Source organism: Aethalodelphis obliquidens, unplaced genomic scaffold (genome assembly GCF_003676395.1).
Source record: "Aethalodelphis obliquidens isolate GAN/ISIS:26980383/991018 unplaced genomic scaffold, ASM367639v1 scaffold9, whole genome shotgun sequence".
Lineage (NCBI taxonomy): Eukaryota > Metazoa > Chordata > Mammalia > Artiodactyla > Delphinidae > Aethalodelphis > Aethalodelphis obliquidens.
The window spans coordinates 46,732,453-46,752,399 of record NW_020837953.1 but is presented as its reverse complement, the minus strand read 5'-3'; positions in this window follow the sequence as shown (position 1 = coordinate 46,752,399).

Sequence of the window (19,947 nt, the reverse complement as noted above, 5' to 3'; positions counted from 1 at the left end):
GACCTGGGGGAGCCCCAGCGGGGCCGAGAAGAGGGACAGACCCAAGTTCAGTGCTGGGCTAGGGGCGCTGCCGGAGACCCCGTGCAGGCAAAAAGCGACCTTGGCCATCCAGCCCCTCCCGCAGTGCACTTTAATCTCAACGCCCCACTCCAGGTGCAAAATCAGACCGCCCTCGTCCGCCCTTACTGGTTGTTCCCTTCTGAGATCGATCAGTGGCATCAGACTTTTGAGGAAAGTGATGACTTAGGTTTTGCTTGACCCTGAAGCTCAGACTTACGCATCCTTTTAGTGTCTTGGGGGCTCCATGCGGTGACGTGGAGCCCTTCACAGAAACAGGAAAGTTTCCTAAGTGGTAGGGAGTTACCCCTAGCAGGGTGGGGTGGGGTCCTTGAGGAGCTGTTTCCTCTCCACCCTCTTATTTGCTGGGCCTGCTCTCAGACAAGGAAAGAGCCACTTTAGGAATGGAAACAAGTCGAGGTGTGACATAAAGAATGGGTTTCAAAGCCGCCACACGCGGGCCCCCTCGCGTGTATTATTAACACGGTGAAATTTCCCAGAGGTTGTCCAGGGAGGGTGTGGGTTTACAGTCCTGGAAGGCAGTTTTGACAAAAACTCCGGATTTGACCTTGAACGTTTGGATTCCCTATGTAACTGGCTTGCTCGAGCCTGATGGCGCCCGCCTTTCAGGGTAATCTTTGGGGCTCATAATTCAGCGCTGAATAGACCCCATCTTGGTTCTTTTACATTTGCCTGGAGCAGTTAGACTTTCCATTATCTCTCATGAGTCAGGGCTCGTTGAATTTATTTTACATTTATTTTAATACAGCCCGGAGTTGGCTGAGGTCATTCTCATTCAGCTCCAGACTGTAAAACGCCATTAGTCTAGCAGTTCAATGTAAAAGAAAGGAACGGAGTATAGTGCTCTTTTGTTTGCTTTTGCTTTTACTCTTCCCAGAAAATGGGTCTGTGGGTGGGATCCCAGGGATAACAGACCCCTGGTCTGAGGCACAGATTCTGCAGCTCCTAGTGACTGATGGGAGCCCCTGCTTCCGGACCAGCAGCCTGGGGGCTGCCTGCCTGTGTTTTGTTTGCAGGTAGATGGATGGATGTGCAGAGGGCAGGAGAACCATTAAAAGAGAGGGTTGAAGCAGAAGACTTTCTGCCTAAACTGGCCTCCTGGTGGGAGAGCTCCCGCTAAGACCGCCCTCAGCCTGGATGCGTTTAAACCCTCATGGTTCTGAAGCTTCGTAGCCGCCGCTGGCATGTCGTTAGTATTAGGTGTTTCATCTTTTAATTTCTACCCCGTAGGAGGGGAATGCCTACTTCAGTCAGCTGGATGCTGACCAAAAGCGTCCACCCTGTCCGGGCACTTGGTCCTGACCTAAGGTGCTGACCCATCCTGAAGCAGGTAGATAAACACCCATTCTAAAATCTGCTTTGAACTTTGGGTTATTGAAAACAGTGCTTTCTCCTCTTGACTTTATTCCTTTAGCTTCATTAGTTTAAAGAGCTGTTTATTGAAAAGTTATGAAAATTATGAAGCTCCTAAGAGCAAAAAGACAAAAAGTATTTTGAATGTTGCAGTAGGTATAACTGTCTACTTTAGCTCTCCAGTTTTCTGTGATTTCGGCCTAATTTGCTTACATAGGTACAGGCATACATTTTATTGTCTTGCACGTTATTGTGTTTAGCAGGTACTGCAGTTTTTACAGATTGAAGGTTGTGGCAGCCCTGTGTCAAGCACGTCTGTCAGCACCATTTTTCTAACAGCATTTGCTCACTTCATGTCTCTGTGTCACATTTTGGTAGTTCTCTCAGTATTTCAAACTTTTTCATTATTATTATATTTATTATGATGGTCTGTGATCAGTGATCTTTGATGTTACTTATGCAAAAAGATTATAACTCCCTGAAGTCTCAGATGATGGTTAGCATTTTTTTAACAAGAAAGTAATCAAGGTATATACATTGTTTTTTTAGACCTCCTGCTATTGCACGGTTAATAGAAGACAGTAAAGATAACTTTAAATGCACTGGGAAGCCAAAACATTTGTGTGACTTGCTTTACTGGGATTTCACTTTATTGCAGTGGTCTAGAATGAAACCCACAATATCTCTGAGATATGCCTGTAATGAAATTAATTTCATTTTCCTATTTTTATGCTTCAGGAGCATAAAAGCATATGCTTCACATTATGTTTAATGTGATTTCAAAAACATTGGGCTTTTTGAAGGAAACATTCTAAATAAGCATTGCTCATCGTGTTCCTAGACGTGAACGAATGCCAGTCTCGACATCCATTAAAATTCATCAACAACGGAACCGCAGAAGGTGGCCGGATCTGGAGTTGATGCTTTCTGTCCAGAACAGACAAGACTGTGACTGGCTGTGCAGAGGTGTCATGGGGTGAAGGCACCTGGAATGTCCCCTCTATTCACGGGGGTTCTAAAACCGAGCTTCTCAGGAAACCTAGAAATAAGATATTTTTTCCTCCTAAATGATCTTTAAAAGTGGCAGTCACATCAACCATAATTTATTTCAACCTCACTAGTTGGAAGTTTGTACTAATTTACATACTGTTGTAAAGGAAGTTTTGCTGAGCAAGAAAGATCAGAGGGAAAACATCTAATTTATGTAACAGAACAACATGTTTGTCTTGATTTTAGAAGCCCTCATTTGTATATTATTAATTTAATGTTGATTTAAATGATCCTTCTCTGTTCCCTAGATCAATCTGCCAGTGTCTTCAGGGGGCAAGATTCTATTTTCTCTCACTTTGGGTTTCTATAGTTTTGAGGGTAATATAACGAAATTTCTTTTAAAATATGGAAGGGGATCAAAATATGCCATCCCACAACACACCACTTTGGCATAAGGATTATTTTGAGCTGAAGGCAATTGAGAAAAAGCAGACACAGGAAAGGCAATCTGCCATCCCCTTATCTGCCTAAAAGTAGGTCATAAATTTCTCTCGTGAAGGTGTTCTCCCCTCTGTCATACCAGGAAGGGAAGAGCAACCTTTATCACTGCAGATGGAGATGTCACCAGGATGAGTCTGCATAAATAAAACCCTGCTTTATCTTACATTAGTTTCTCCGATATATTTACCTTCCCATGATTTACCACTCCTAGAAACCAAAACCCTTGTCCTTTCACTTCTCAAAGTCTCAAAGTCTTTTCACTTCTCAAAAAATTTTCTCCCTTTGTTAAAATGGTATATAACCCCCTGAGTTTAACCCCTTCATTTCTTTTCTGTGAAGTCCTCCATGTGTGTTAAAATTAAAATATTAACCCATGCACGTAAAAATTAAAAATATTAACATCAAATAAAATTTGTATGCCTTTTCTCCTGTTAATCTGGCTTTTGTCCTTCTAATCTGCAGATCCCAGCTACAGAACCTAAGAGGGAAGAGGAAAGAGGAAAGAGTTTTTTCTTCCCCAACAGTATTCTCTAATTAGACTAATTAAAATAGGTGGTCCTATCATTCAGTCTGATCTGTATGGTTTTATGATATGGATAATCAGTTTTGAGGAAGAAACATCCAATTTATCACCATAACATGGAACCATTTGAAAATTCTTTCCAGCTTATTGGTGTGCTCCCCAGACACCCCAGGAATATCCATTTCCTGAGTCCGGAGACAGAGCAGATAAGAGATCCTGGCTGCAGAGATTTGAAATTTAAAACAACACAAATGTGCATACACTCTTCTTCCATTTGCCAGGCAATTCACCACCTGGCTGCTCTCACTGGCCGTGCTAATTGGTCATGAGAAGGAAGTGGCTAATGGCTTCCTTGGAATGAGTGTGGGCGTGCTGGAGATGACCCAGAGCCTGAGAAATAAATGCGGTTCAGCTTAGCAGTAAGCCAGGGAGAGTCCTCACTGCCACCTTCGTCATCACCATCACCTCTGTCACCCTCCTTCTTCCCATCATCGTTATACAGTCATCGTACCTGCGCCCGTACACAGCGCCCAGCACCGAAGCAAGCGCTTCACGAGCACCAGCTCACAGTCACGGAGGATCGGAATCTTCCTTGGGATTCCATTCCTATCCAAAACATCATGATGACGGTTCCAGGGGCACACCGTGAGCAGTGTGCGTCTTCCTGTCTTGAGCAGAGCAGCAAATGCAAGCTGGTTACTGGGTCCAAAGAGAAGACAAACCAGTTCAGGACCAGGTTTAGCTTCTTAGAGAGAAAGAAGAGCTCCCGGGAATAACTGAATCATTTGTTCCACAAAGGTCTGGAGTGCCTGTAACGAGCAGGGACTGTGCTAGGCACTGGGTTACAGGGATGAACCAGGCAGAGATGGTCCTGACCTCAGTCTTCCATTTCTAAACAGAACCAGTAGGAACAGAAGAAGCAGGCAGTCAAAGATTCTTTTTTTTCTTTTTTTTCCTTTTTTTTGCGGTACACGGGCCTCTCACTTCTGTGGCCTCTCCCGTTGCGGAGCACAGGCTCCGGACGCGCAGGCTCAGCGGCCATGGCTCACGGGCCCAGCCGCTCCGCAGCATGTGGGATCTTCCAGGACTGGGGCACGAACCTGTGTCCCCTGCATCGGCAGGCAGACTCTTAACCACTGCGCCACCAGGGAAGCCCAAGTCAAAGATTCTGATCCTCTCAAACCCAGGACAAGATCAAAGAGAGCACAGACTGTGACGTCGAAGAAAGAAAGCCCTGAGACAGGAGAAACCACATCTTCTGGAGAAGCAGGGCCCAGGAAGGTCTCTAGGAGAGAGATGAGTCACGGGGGTGGGGTACTCCCAGCCAGTGGGAGCGGCCAGGCCGACTGGACCTGGAGATGTTCTGTCTCCCCAGAGCGACCACCTGTCCACGTGCCCACCTGCTGCAGTGTCCACCCAGGGGCCACTGGTCCAGGCGGCACCTTCAGGAGACCGTGGGGTCCTGGGCCCGACGCTGGAGGAAGCAGAGGAGGGTTTCCCCAGTTTCCTCCTACTGACATGAGAACAGTTGAAAGAGAAGATGAGGGAGGTGAGTGGTTATTCGGGTTTTGACTTCCTGGATCTTGCTCATCATAAGATACCAGGAAGAAGAGGCTCTTAGCTAGAAGCGAGCACATGGGACAGGGTCAAGGATGTGTTTGCCTGAGTACTGGCTGCATCCCGAGCAAGCTCAGAGCTGAATATTTCGGAGGAGGGAGAAAAACTCCAAGGCATCAATGACTTGGGTTGCTGTGGAGGTCGGTGGGGTGATGTAGAAAGAACTGGAGGCACATATATACGATGGAATATTACTCGGCCATAAAAAGAAACGAAACTGAGTTGTTTGTAGTGAGGTGGATGGACCTAGAGTCTGTCATACAGAGTGAAGTAAGTCAGAAAGAGAAAAACAAATACCGTGTGCTATCAGATATATATGGAATCTAAAAAAAAAAAAAAGGTTCTGAAGAACCCAGGGGCAGGACAGGAATAAAGACACAGACATAGAGAATGGACTTGAGGACACGGGGAGGGGGAAGGGTAAGCTGGGACGAAGTGAGAGAGTGGCATGGACATATATACACTACCAAATGTAAAATAGCTAGTGGGAAGCAGCCGCATAGCACAGGGAGATCAGCTCGGTGCTTTGTGTCCACCTAGAGGGGCGGGATAGGGAGGGTGGGAGGGAGACGCAAGAGGGAGGAGATATGGGGATATATGTGTATGTATGGCTGATTCACTTTGTTTTAAAGCAGAAACTAACACACTATTGTAGAGCAATTATACTCCAATAAAGATGTGAGAAAAAAAAATAGTAACTGGAGGGCAGGAAGTGCCCAGTGATTCACCTGGGGAACAGTTAGGACAGGCAGAAATAATACTCGTAGGATCTCACAGAAGTAGGCTGTGCAAGAGTGCGCCCCATCCTAAAGGGTGAGACCTGGCCATAAGTCTGAGGGATGCGGGGTGAAGAGAGAGGGAAGGTAAGAGAAGGCTGGAAGGTAGCTGTTGTCATAGCATGTTGTGGGCCACCTGGACCCAGGTGAAATCCCATCCTGGCTCAGACAGAACTCCCCGTGGGCAGAGAGCAGCATCTAGGAGTGACATCTGAAGGAAGCCTCTTTGTGTAAATTGGTTTCCATTTTTTTTTCTCCCCCGGTACACGGGCCTCTCACTGCTGTGGCCTCTCCGGTTGTGGAGCACAGGCTCCGGACGTGCAGGCTCAGCGGCCATGGCTTACGGGCCCAGCCGCTCCGCGGCATGTGGGATCCTCCCAGACCGGGGCACGAACCCGTGTCCCCTGCATCGGCAGGTGGACTCTCAACCACTGCGCCCCCAGGGAAACCCCTGGTTTCCTTTTTTTATTTTAATTTTTATTTTATATTGGAGTATAGTTGATTTAAAATGTTGTGTTAGTTTCAGGTGTACAGCAAAGTGATTCAGTTATACATATACATATATCCATTCTTTTTCAGATTCTTTTCCCATATAGGTTATTATAGAATATTGAGCAGATTCTCTGTGCTATACAGTAGGTCCTTGTTGGTCATCTATTTTATATATAGTAGTGTGTATATGTTAATCCCAGACTCCTAATTTATCCCTTCCCCTGCCCCATGTTTCCCCTTTGGTAACCATAAGTTTGTTTTTGAAGGCTGTGAGTCGTAGATCAGATTCTTTCACAAACCAAAGTTTGTTGAGTATCAGCCATTAGCCAGGTACTGGACAGTCACTTGTTCACACAGTGGTGAACAAGACAGATATCAGAGTCCCTGCCCTCCTGGACCTGACCTCTCAATGGCAGGAAGCAAGCAAAAACCAAAACCAAAACCAACAAATAAACAGATTAGTAAATACAATAACTGCAACTCTGAAGAAACAAGAGCTAAGATGGAGAGTAACTAAGGGGGACCTACAGAGGGAAGGGTAATCAGAGGAAGCCTCCTGGAGGATGTGAAATTCAACCTGAGACCTATAGGAAGAGAAGAAGCTAGCTAAGCAAAGAGGAGATGAAATAGCAGGTGCAAAGGTCCTGGGGCAGGAAAGAGTTGGATATATTCAAAGGCTGGAAAGAACAGGGTAGGAGTAGTATTGGATGACCTTGGTGAGAAGGGAAAGGGGGCTATGGGGATTGCAGTAAAAATGGATTGTGGGGTCTTCTGACAAACTCTTGACTTGCCTTATTAACAATTTCATGTCTCAAAGCAACCACCCCCAGGAATAGCTACCATATGGAGGGGACGTTAGACAAGCAGAAATGATAGAAACCTGGAAGTAAGCAACTGTGTGACCTTAGGGTTCACGATATTCAAGAAGGATAATGTCGTCAGGTGTGTGTTCTGATCTTTAGCATGGGAGATTTCAAAAGGCTTTGAAGAACCTTATGATTCTAACACGTGCATCTCAATAGGGGAGATCAGAAAAGCTGGAAACTCCTGCTGTGTAATTACAAATGACTTTCTTACTGAGGGAGAAATCGACGTGAGTGTAGACATCACTCCACAGCAGAGCTGAGATTTTTAAGGGACAGGTACCTAAAAATGGAAGGTTACCTAATGATGGACAAATACAAGAGACTGAGATGGACCTCTAAGAAAAATCTCAGGAATCCAAGCACAATAGAAAGGGAAACTTAAAAACAATGAGGGCAGCCATTTGCAGCAACATGGATGGACCTAGAGATGATCATACTAAGTGAAGTGACTCAGAAAGAGAAAGACAAATACCATATGATATCACTTATATGTGGAATCTAAAATATGACCCAAATGAACCTGTCTACAAAACAGAAACAGACACACAGACATAGAGAACAGACTCATGGTTGCCAAGGGGAGAAGAGGTGGGAGAGGGATGGAATGAGAGTTTGGGGTTAACAGATGCAAACTATTACATATAGAATGGATAAACAGCAAGGTCCTAGTGTATAACACAGGGAACTATGTTCAATATCCTGTGATAAACCATAAGGGAAAAGAATATTTAAAAATGTATGTAGATGTATAACTGAATCACTTTGCTGTACAGCAGAAATTAACACAACATTGCAAATCAACTATACTTCAATTTAAAAAATTAATTAATTAATTAAAACGATGAGGGCAAGACTCCTGGGGGATACAGCTGACAAAGGCGCAACATGTCTGGGAGCCACAGGGAAGTGGAATTCCTCACCTCCTGTATTGTTTCTGCATCTATGTCAAGGGGATATCTTCAACCCAAGAAAGAGGAAAACTGCCAGATGACGAGGACAGCCAGGATGGAACTCTGGGAGGGCAGGGCTTCCTGTTTGCTTTGCCGTCTGCGGTATCCCCTGCAGAGCTGGCTGCAGGTAGGCACCATTCTTATTTGTTGAGTGAATAAATGCATGCAGGCAGGCAGGCATGAATGACAATGCAGGTGTTACGGTGCTGCAGTGGATAGATATGCAAACTATCCAGGCTGGGGCTCACAGGCTTTCCCCGAAGAGGACTTTGCCCCTTTCTTTGACCACCCCTGCATTGGTGGAGGCCCCTGTATAGGCAGGTGAGGGGATGAGACCCCCTCTCTGGTGCTGGGGCACGTATCTGAGCTCCGCGCTTGGCCGATCTCACGCTCTCGTGGAAGCAGGGACTGTTGAGAGATGTGGCCAGCGGAGGTTCTGTAGGCCGCGGCATCGTTTGCACACAGTACCTATGGGCGGGCGTGGCGTGGGCTCTCTTCCCTGTGGCCAGAGCCCCTACCCTATCCCTGCCTGGTTTGTCTTTCTTTCAGACTTTTTGCTTTGAGATAAGTATAGATCCACAGCAAGTTACATGATTTTAGAAAGGTCCTGGGTCTGCTTCTCCAGCTGTGGTTATACCTCCCATCATGACAGCAGGACGCCGGGACCCCGAAATTGACCTGGTACAGAGTGTGCATGGCCCTGGCTGGTCTTTTGTTTTTGTTTTGTTTGCGGTACGCAGGCCTCTCACAGTTGTGGCCTCTCCTGTTGCGGAGCACAGGCTCCGGACGCGCAGGCTCAGCGACCATGGCCCACGGGTCCAGCTGCTCCGCGGCATGTGGGATCTTCCCAGACCGGGGCACGAACCCGCGTCCCCTGCATCTGCAGGCGGACTCTCAACCACTACGCTACCAGGGAAGCCCCCTGGCTGTTTTAAAGTCTGGTTCTAAGCCTTCCTACTGGTTGCTGCTCCATCCTGTATCCTTTCAATATGTTGTCTTTCTGTCAGTTAAATTAACCAGTCAGTTTTGCCATCTGTAGCTAAGAATCTGACTGGTCCACCACCTCTGAAAGGTTAACACAAGAGTGGTAATCTGGAGACCGCAGAGCCCATTGAAGAATGGAAAGGAGGCTGTGTGTCTAGACCCAGGATGCTTGATGGGGCGTCGGGGAGGCTAAGCCAGACAAGGAGCTGGAAAAGGAGCTGGTGTGGAGCACGTCTGGACTTTTCTGTGAGTAGCGGGAGCTGTCAGAGGTTTCCGAGATGGGGGATGACGAGATCAAAGGGACCGCTGGCTGCAGAGTGGGGGAGGGGAGGGCTTGGAAGGAGTGGAATCGTGAACTGATAACAGGTGGTCCAGAGAAGTCGAGGGGGCGGGGCAGTGGGAGGAGGAGAGTTTCAGAACCATTCGGAAGTGGATCTGGCAGGTCTGGGATTTGGTTGGGAGGAGAAGGAAGAGGAGGGTGGAGGAGGGAGAAACCAATGAGAAGATGACAAAGCTTTGAGTCACAGCCTGAAGCTTCTGCCTTCACTGCAGATGAAGTGAATCGCACAGCTTCAAGGACGGGGAGAGCGGCTCCCTCAGGGGCTTCTGGCGCCCGGCTCTGGTTCTGGCTCAGCAGCCAGAGGGTTTGGAGGGGTCCTGGTGTGGCTTGCAGCGTGACATGGTGGCTTGCTGATGAAACGTAGTTTTCCCTCCCGTGTGACTGTAAAGCTTTGCTTCGGATGAGCGCCTCCACCGGCTGTGTGTGTGTGTGTCCCTGGGGCCCAGGGTTCGGCGGGACTGTTGGAGTTTCCCAGGGCTGATAATCACCTCCTTTCCCTTCAGCTGAGTTTACCGTAATAGTGGTGGTGAGAACTAACATTTCTGCAGAACTTCTCCTGTGCCAGACACTCTTACAAGTGCTTCACACCTGTTAGCCTAATGATGTTCCCTATTCTAGGAAGCAGGCACTGGGATGGTTCCCATTTTTCAGTGTGATTGAGAAATAGGGGAGTCAGGAGATGGGGACCACAGGGTCATTTTATTACTGAAAAAGGGGACATCAGAACGCGGCTAGGCCTTGCTGGGTTTCCTGGCCTAGTGGACTTGCCAATTCTCCCCTGAGTTAGAAAGTCGCCAGTCCCAAGGAGCAGAGCTCGGCTGGCATGGCGAGGGGCCTCGTCCCTTCTCCCAAACACACGAGTCAGGAAAGCCATCCCTCTCCTGAGGAGGGGCAAGTGGGGCAGAGAGAGGTCCAGGATCCTCACGTGGAGATGCCTCCCCAACCACTTGCCAACACGGCACAAACATGTTGCTGGAAGGAGGGCGTCCCAGGGTCAGGAGCTACAAAGACAACAGGCCCGAGGGTCAAAGAAAACCTTCAGAGCAGTTAAGGTGGAGAGTTGGGGACAGAAATGCCAGTTGTTAAAGAAGCCAAATGGATAGGACTTGGTTTGGCTCCTGAGATGTGGGGGCAGTGGTGGTCCCTGGGGTCGTGAGGTTGTTTCACTGAGATCCAAGTTATACAAGGAGACACAGACTGGGGAGAGAGATCATGAGATCAGTTTTGAATAATTAGAGATGTCTGGTCCCGTCAGCCACCAGGGGAGAGACACTGGCTGGAAATGCACATTTGAATCATTCAGCCAATATTTATCAAGCAGCTAATATGTGCCACAAGCTTTCCTAGGTGCTGGGAATGTCATGGGAGAAAGACAACCAGATTCCTCCCTCATGGAGTGTAGAGTGGGTTGGGATAGGGGAGAAGGGAGGACACAGACATATAACAGAAATGTGTGTAAGTAAATATGTGATGACATTATTCTAGGTGCTATGAGGCAGCAACTGGGGGCTCTGGGCAGTGTCTAGTGAAGAGGAAGGAGAAAACCGTGCTGAGAGGAGGGGAAGAACACTCCAGGTGGAGGAGAGGCTCAGACAGCATATGCAAAGGTCCTGTGGCAGAGAGAAGTTGGTCTGCCCAGGGAGCCACAATGAGACCAGAGTGGCAGACAGTTGTGATCACAGAGGAGAGATACAGCAGAGGGTGTTGAAGAGGCAGGGAAGGCAGGTCACGTTTGGATTTTATTCTGCGTCCCATGGGAAGTCATCAGAAAGTTTTAGGCAAGGCAGGAAAGGAGGTTCCTGAAATAGCTCAGGTGAGAAAGCCTGGTATCTTGTACTGGAATGATGGCAGTGGAGACAGAGATGAGAGGCATCTGAGAAATCTTTTGGAGATCGAATCGATAAGCCTTGGTGCTGAGTTGGATCAGGGGTGGGGGGCGAGGGAGAAGGAAGGAAGCAGCAGGACCCCCAGGTTTCTGTCTGAGCCGCTGGGGCAGGGGTGCTGCTCACTGAGAGAGGGGCAGATGGGAGCGGTGGAGTTTGGGAGGTGGTAGGACATCGAGGGGAGAGGTCAAAGGGCTGATTGGAGATGTGGGTGGACCAGATGTCAGGACCATCGGTATAAGTCTGGAACACATTAGCTTACTGACCATAGTTAAGGTTGCGGGGATGAGGAAAGCAAGAGAACTTTTAGGGTGATTAGAGGAGAGAGCCCAGGACCCAGCCCTGGGGATGCCACTATTTTAGAGAGTAGGTGGAGGGGTCTTGGGTCAAGGGCAGCAGGGGTAGTTGAAACAATGAGAGTCTGAGGGTGAGGGCTGGGTATAGCTGTGATGGTGGTGACCGTCCTGGAGAAAAGGGTAGGATGCTCCTAAATATTTGAGGAGCGACCACGTGTAAGGGTGTGGACGCATTTTGTCTACACTTGCAGTACGGTCTTTGGCATAACGTAAGGGAAAATTGCCCAAATCCAAAGCTGTGCAGAGATGGCCAAAATGACCTAGAGGGAATCATCCTCAGATGGGCCATTGGAGATGATCTTCCAATCCGAATTTTATTATTCTAGTTCTAGCTTACATCAGAAACAAGGGGAAAAAGAACAATTTGCTGTTTTTCAAAGTTAGTCTTTTTATTAAAACGTTAAGTCACTCAATCAGTCATTTGACACATGTTTGGTGAGCTCCTGCAGTGTGCTGGGCACTGGGACACTGTGGTCAATGCCCCAGGCAGAACTGCCCCACCCTCGGCGAGTTTGAGGATGGACACCCTTAGTTCCTTGTATATGTAAAGTGCAAGTCAGTGATCATGTCCACATTTTCCTGTTGGTCACTGGAGTGTAGCAAAAGATCATCGTTGAAAAGAGAAATGAATCCATTTTATAACCGATTTAACAACTCTTGACACATTAAGTCAAGAGGTGAAACATAGGGTCTCCAGCAATTAGAAAATTATTAGAAAGTTGAGTTGATGTGTAACTGTTCCAGGCCCTCATCAGTAAAACGTCCCCTTTCATCAAAAGAAAAAACATTTCATAGATTTGCCGCTGATGTAACCCACAATGGCGAAGGTGGTTAGATCGCACCTTTCAGTACTGAGTCGTTTACTGTACAGATGCTTCATTCTTTCCTCCCAGGCGCCTCTTGGAAGCCACATCTGTGCCAAAGGAGGCAGCATAAACAAAACCAAAGGTATGTGATGCAAGTAATAGTTCACGTTGCTTGTACCTTTCTCGAAAGGCCTCACTCCTATTCCCTCTTTATGACTTTTCCCCCTTAGAAAGCGCCACAGGTTAGTTCTCAGCTAATATTTACAGAGGGCTCTGGATGAATGGGGAGCGGGAGAGGGGCTGGAGGAGGGGGACCTCAGAGGGCGGAAAGAGTCAGGCAGGAACAGAAAACCAGCCAGCTAAATTGATGAGAGAGGGAGGTTGGGGGAAGGATGAGGGGAAATCATAAATTGGAAGGAAGAGCTGAACAGGCAGGGGTGGTAGAGAGTGGAGGGGGGTGGGCAGGCAGGGATATAGGCTGCCTAAAGTGCGGCAGCTAAAGGATGTTCTCTTCAAGGCCCCACCTTGGAAATAGATCTGCTCCAGTTGGTTTGTTGTTGTAAATTTTAATGCCACAAGGGTCAAGGGTCAAATTCCAGAGGTGGGGGGAGTCTGATGGGCTGAGCCTTTGCCACACCCTCTGGGAAGGTGGGGCAGGTTGGTAGACACCATACTATGGAGGACAGGTAGTCACTCCAGAGTTACATTCTAGTGGGGGAGATGTGATGCATTCACGGTAAAGAAAGAAGAGAGGAGCCAGGATAAAGAACAACGCCTGCTTTTAATGGGGAGGTGAGACGTTGGGGACGAAGCTGAGCTTGCAGAGAGATGGGGGAGGGTGTGTCCAGCAGAGAAGGCAGCAAATTCAAAGCCATGAACTGAGACAGAGCAGACCTGAGGGAGGTGGTGGGTGAGCTTCTTTTTATTTCAGTGCATTGAGAAACCATAAAAGAATCTTTAAAAAGAAAGTAACATGATCTGATTTTCACTTGAAAAGAGTGCCCTGGCTGGAGGGTAGAGAATATATTGGAGCATTAGGCGTACTTCGTAGGTGTTCAATCATCACTGAGTTGTGGATGAGAGTGGGGCATGGAACACGTAGGGAAGGGAAAACTTGTCCTCTACCCTCTTAGGTTCTACGACTAGAGTATGTGAATTAAACTGACAAAAGACAGATTCATAGGAAAAAAATTGAAAACCCAAAGAAGTGGCTAAACTTGGGGGCTTATGCACCATTTTAACAAAGGACCTTATATTGTGGAGGAGTGCCAAGACAAAGGAACCCCTGTTCTTTCTAGGGGCAGAAAACTGTGGGGAGGTAAGTCTATGGGGGGAACTAGTGGTAGATAAAGGTTATTTAGGAAGGTTTGTTTGTGCAGACTCACTTCAGTATACTGTCCTCATCTCTGGTGATAAGTGTTGGCCTAGCATGGGAGAAGGGTGGGAGACACCTTGGCAAGGGGAGTTTATGCCCTGCTTTTAGGCAGATAGTGGGGGCACAGAGAGCCCTTCCTGTGGCTGCTTTTTCGCAGTTGGCTTAAGCCCAAAATAAACCTTATGCCAGGGTATCTGTTTTGGGGTGGCATATTTTGATCCCCTTTAAAGGTATGGGGCTACGATCAAAGAGGCTGAGGGGTAGGAGGAGATCAGTTATTATAGGAAGGAGGAAACAAATATTACAGATTCAGGAGGAGCAGAGCGGGAGTCTAAGAGTCCTTTGGCGAAAGGAAGAGCAAGCAGGTACCATGGAGCTAAGTCCAAGGCCCAGGGTGTCCTTAAAGGTGGGGAGGACCCCACAGGTACCAGGCACCGAAGTAGGCAGGCCATGGAGGAGGAAGGAGCAGAAGGCACTGTGAATCTCGATAAACAATCAGGTCCAAAGTCTGCAGAGGCTAAAACAGACCAAGAGGAACCAAGAGGAACAGACCAAGACCAAGAGGAACCCACTTTTCCATGGGAAAAGTGCCAGAAGGCTGGCTGTCTGCCCTCTGTGCCCCTGGCTTGTCTTCTTGCCCAGGAGGGAAGTAGATGCAAAGAGCCATGTGTCCTGGAGAGTCTTGATTGAAGCAAATACAGTCTTCCTAGGACTCCTTCAGTGAAGGGCAGGGTGATTCCGGGAAAAGGTTTTGGGCATTAGACAATGGAATTCACAACTAGAACTTCTCCTATTTATCCTACAGGTGTACCTGCACAAAGACACAAAGATGTATGTCCAAGGATGTTCATTAAGGCATTATTTGTAATAGCAAACAGACAAATAAGCGAATAAGGAAACAGCCTAAATGTATATCAATAGGAAATTGGTTAAATAAATCATGGGTATCCATACAACCGAATACTGGGCAGCCATTACAAAGAATGAAGGCAGTCTATGTGTACTGATATAGAATAATGTCCAAGATATTTTATTTGAAAAAAGCAAACTGTAGAACAGTATGTACAATGTAATCTATTTGTGTGAAAACACAGAGGCACAGGAATATTTTTGGAAGGAAAGACAAAATCTTAACAATGGTTGTGTCTGAAGAAAAGGGCTAGGGCTGAGAATAGGCATTTCTACTTTTCACCTATTTAATTTCTGTTTCTATGGGTATACCTTACTTCTATAATAAAAATAGTAATTAATAAACACTATTTTAAAAAACTGAGGTAAAGACTCACAGTTCATTGGAAATACAAGGCATCTTCCATAATTGGATTTGGAGTGGGGGGCATTTGTTGAGAACCTATAGCAATTATTACACAGATGAAATGAGAAACAATGTCAGGCATGAGTCAGCAATGCCCACTGTTACCACCTTCATTCAACCATATGGTGGATCCAGGTCCTAACCTGTGCACTAAGAACAGAAAAAGAAGTGCAAGGTGGAAGGTGGAAAGAAAAAAAAAACTGTCAAAATTCCGCGATAATCTGATCATCTGCATAGAAATCCAAGAGAATTTTGGAGCTAATACATTGTTTGGAATGAAGAGAGTTTATCTTGATTGCTGGATGTCAGATTAATATATAAAACCAAAGTGTATTCCTATTCACCAGCAACAATATAATTTTAAAACTACCATTTACAGGCACAAGAAAAATTATATGATCAAGGAATAAATATAACAAAAGATGTGTAACACTCTTATAAAGAAAATTATAAAATGTGAAATTTATAAATTATGCAATTTGTAAAATTGTTTAAAATGTATGTATTGAAAGATATAAAAGGAAAGCTATATGCCATCTTCATGGATAGAAATACTCAATACCTCATAAAGATGTTAGTATACCATATTAATATATAAATCCAATACAATACCAGTGAAGCACCAAAAGGATTTTTGAGAAATTGACAAGCTTATCCTGGAGTTCAGATGGAAAAACTAACAGCCAAAATTATTTAAGATCATTTTGAAGAAACAGGGCAAGGTGGGAATTTTGTGGGTTTGCCCTTCTAAATGTCAGGACTTATTATAAATTTATAGGAATTAAGATGTGAGGTATTGGCCCAGAAAGAAACAAGCAGACTAAAGGGACAGAGCTCAAAAATAAACCCACAGGCATATGGGTATTTTTCATGTGATAGAGATAGCATTGTCGTGACAGGGTCCAGGACATGCTACTCCAAGATACAGCACCTTGGCATACCAAATATTTTTAAATGAAGGGATTTGAGAAATGACAGGTACACGAAGGACTCTGACCTTCTCCTGAAGCAGGTCATAAGACCCTCATGTGAGAGGTGCCCTCCCATGCCTGGAGGAAAGGAGCATCTTCAGCTTCAAAGATGGAGGGATGCTGAGAGGAATCTGAAAGAATAGACTTTGCTAAGTTCCCTTCAGTTCACTACCCTGAGCTCATACCCCGTTGCCCTATCATATTTTCCCACAACTTTCCACTGTTCATCAAACCTAGTATAAAAACACTGAGGTTTAACTGTTTCTTCAGGTCTTCCTTTCCTTATGAAGTCTCCTGTGTCTCATGAGACTTGTATTAAATAAACTTTTTATGCTTTTCTCCTGTTAAATTTTTGTTACAGAGCCCCAGTTGAGAACACAGAAGGATAGAAGGAAAAAGATACTCTTCCTCCCCTACAGTAGATTAGCAATAAGATATTTGATTGTGAATGAAAACAACATTCACAGATAGACAAAGTGAAAAGACAGAGGACTAGGTCTTAGGATGAAGGAACAAGATAAAACCCCAGAAAAATAACTAAATGAAGTGGAGATAGGCAACCTTCCAGAAAAAGAATTCAGAGCAATGATACTGAAGATGATTTAGGACCTTGGAAAAAGAATGGAGGCAAAGATTGAGAAGATGCAAGAAATGTTTAACAAAGACCTAGAAGAATTAAAGAACAAACAGAGATGAACGATACAATAACTGAAATGAAAAATACACTAGAAGGAATCAATAGCAGAATAACTGAGACAGAAGAACGGATAAGTGACCTGGAAGACAGAATGGTGGAATTCACTGCTGCAGAATAGACTAAAGAAAAAAAAATGAAAAGAAATGAAGGCAGCCTAAGAGACCTCTGGGACAACATTAAACACACCAACATTCACATTATAGGGGTCCCAGAAGGAGAAGAGAGAGAGAAAGGACCGGAGAAAATATTTGAAGAGATTATAGTTGAAAACTTCACTAACATGGGAAAGGAAATAGCCACCCAAGTCCAGGAAGCACAAATAATCCCAGGCAGGATAAACCCCAGGAGAAACATGCTGAGACACTTAGTAATCAAATTGACAAAAATTAAAGACAAAGAAAAATTATTAAAATCAACAAGGGAAAAATGACAAATAATACACAAGGGAACTCCCATAAGGTTAACAGCTGATTTCTCAGCAGAAACTCTACAAGCCAGAAGGGAGTGGCATGATATATTTAAAGCAATGAAAGGGAAGAACCTACAACCAAGATTACTCTACCCAGCAAGGATCTCATTCAGATTCAATGGAGAAATCAAAAGCTGTACAAGCAAAAGTTAAGAAAATTCAGCACCACCAAACCAGCTCTACGACAAATGCTAAAGGAACTTTCTAAGTGGGAAACACAGAGAAGAAAAGGACCTACAAAAACAAACCCAAAACAATTAAAAAAATGGTAATAGGAACGTACATATCAATAATTACCTTAGATGTGAATGGATTAAATGCTCCAACCAAAAGACATAGGCTGGCTGAATGGATACAAAAACAAGACCCATATATATGCCATCTACAAGAGATCCACTTCAGACAGAGGGACACATACAGACTGAAAGTGAGGGGATGGAAAAAATCCATGCAAATGGACATCAAAAGAAAGCTGGAGTAGCAATAATCATATCAGATAAAATAGACTTTAAAATAAAGAATGTTACAAGAGACAAGGAGGACAATACATAATGATTAAGGGATCAATCCAAGAAGAAGATATAACAATTATAAATATATATGCACCCAACATAGGAGCACCTCAATACATAAGGCAACTGCTAACAGCTATAAAAGAGGAAATCAACAGTAGCACAATAATAGTGGGGGACTTTAACACCTCACTTACACCAAAGGACAGGTCATCCAGAGAGAAAATTTATAAGGAAACAAAAGCTTTAAATGACACTATAGACCAGATAGATTTAGCTGATATTTATAGGACATTCCATCCAAAAACAGCAGATTACACTTTCTTCTCAAGTGCACACAAAACATTCTCCAGAATAGATCACATCTTGGGTCACAAATCAAGCCTCAGTAAATTTAAGAAAATTGAAATCATATCAGCATTTTTTCCGACCACAAAGCTATGAGATTAGAAATAAATTACAAGGGAGAAAACGTAAAAAACAGAAACACATGGAGGCTAAATAATACATTACTAAATAACCAAGAGACCACTGAGGAAATCAAAAAACACCTAGAGACAAATGACAACGAAAACACGATGATCCAAAACCTAAGAGATGCAGCAAAAGCAGTTCTAAGAGGGAAGTTTATAGCAATACAAGCCTACCTCAAGAAACAAGAAAAATCTCAAATAAACAATCTAACCTTACACCTAAAGGAACTAGAGAAAGAAGAACAAACAAAACCCAAAGTTAGCAGAAGGAAAGAAATCATAAAGATCAGAGAAGAAATGAATGAAATAGAAACACAGAAAACAATAGCAAAGATCAACAAAACTAAAAGCTGGTTCTTTGAGAAGATAAACAAAATTGATAAATCATTAGCCAGACTCATCAAGAAAAAGAGGGAGAGGACTCAAATCAATAAAATTAGAAATGAAAAAGGAGAAGTCACAACAGACACTGCAGAAATACAAAGCATCCTAAGGGACTACTAAAAGCAACTCTATGCCAATAAAGTGGACAACCTGGAAGAAATGGACAAATTCTTAGAAAGGTATAACCTTCCAAGACTGAACCAGGAAGAAATGAAAAAATGAACAGACCAATCACAAGTAATGAAATTGAAACTGTGCTTAAAAATCTCCCAACAAGGACTTCTCTGGTGGTGCAGTGGTTAAGAATCCATCTGCCAATGCAGGGACACATATTCGAGCCCTGGTCCAGGAGGATCCCACAAGCCGTGGAGCAACTAAGCCCATGTGCCACAACTACTGAAGCCCGCATGCCTAGAACCCATGCTCTGCAACAAGAGAAGCCACTGAAATAAGAAGCCCACCCACCACAATAAAGAGTAGCCCCGACTCACTGCAACTAGAGAAAGCCCGCGTGTAGCAAAAAAGACCCAATGCAGCCAAAAATAAATAAGTAAATGAATTTATTGAAAAAAAAAAATCTTCCAACAAACAAAAGTCCAGGACCAGATGGCTTCACAGGTGAATTCTATCAAACATTTAGAGAAGAGCTAACACCCATCCTTCTCAAACTCTTCCAAAAAATTGCAGAGGAAGGAACACTCCCAAACTCATTCTATGAGGCCACCATCATTCTGATACCAAAACCAGACAAAGATACTACAAAAAAAGAAAATTACAGACCAATATCACTGATGAATATAGATGCAAAAATCCTCAACAAAATACTAGCAAACAGAATCCAACAACACATTAAAAGGATCATATGCCATGATCAAGTGGGATTTATCCCGGAGATGCAAGGATTCTTCAATATACGGAAATCAATCAATGTGATATACCATATTAACAAATGGAAGAATAAAAACCATATGATCATATCAATAGATGCAGAAAAAGCTTTTGACAAAATTCAACATGCATTTATGATAAAAACCCTCCAGAAAGTGGGCATAGCGGGAACTTACCTTAACATAATAAAGGCCATATATGACAAACCCACAGCCAACATAGTTCTCAATGGTGAAAAACTGAACATTTCCACTATGATCAGGAACAGGACAAGGATGTCCACTCATTACTATTTTTCAACATAGTTTTGGAAGTCCTAGCCACGGCAATCAGAGAAGAAAAAGAAAT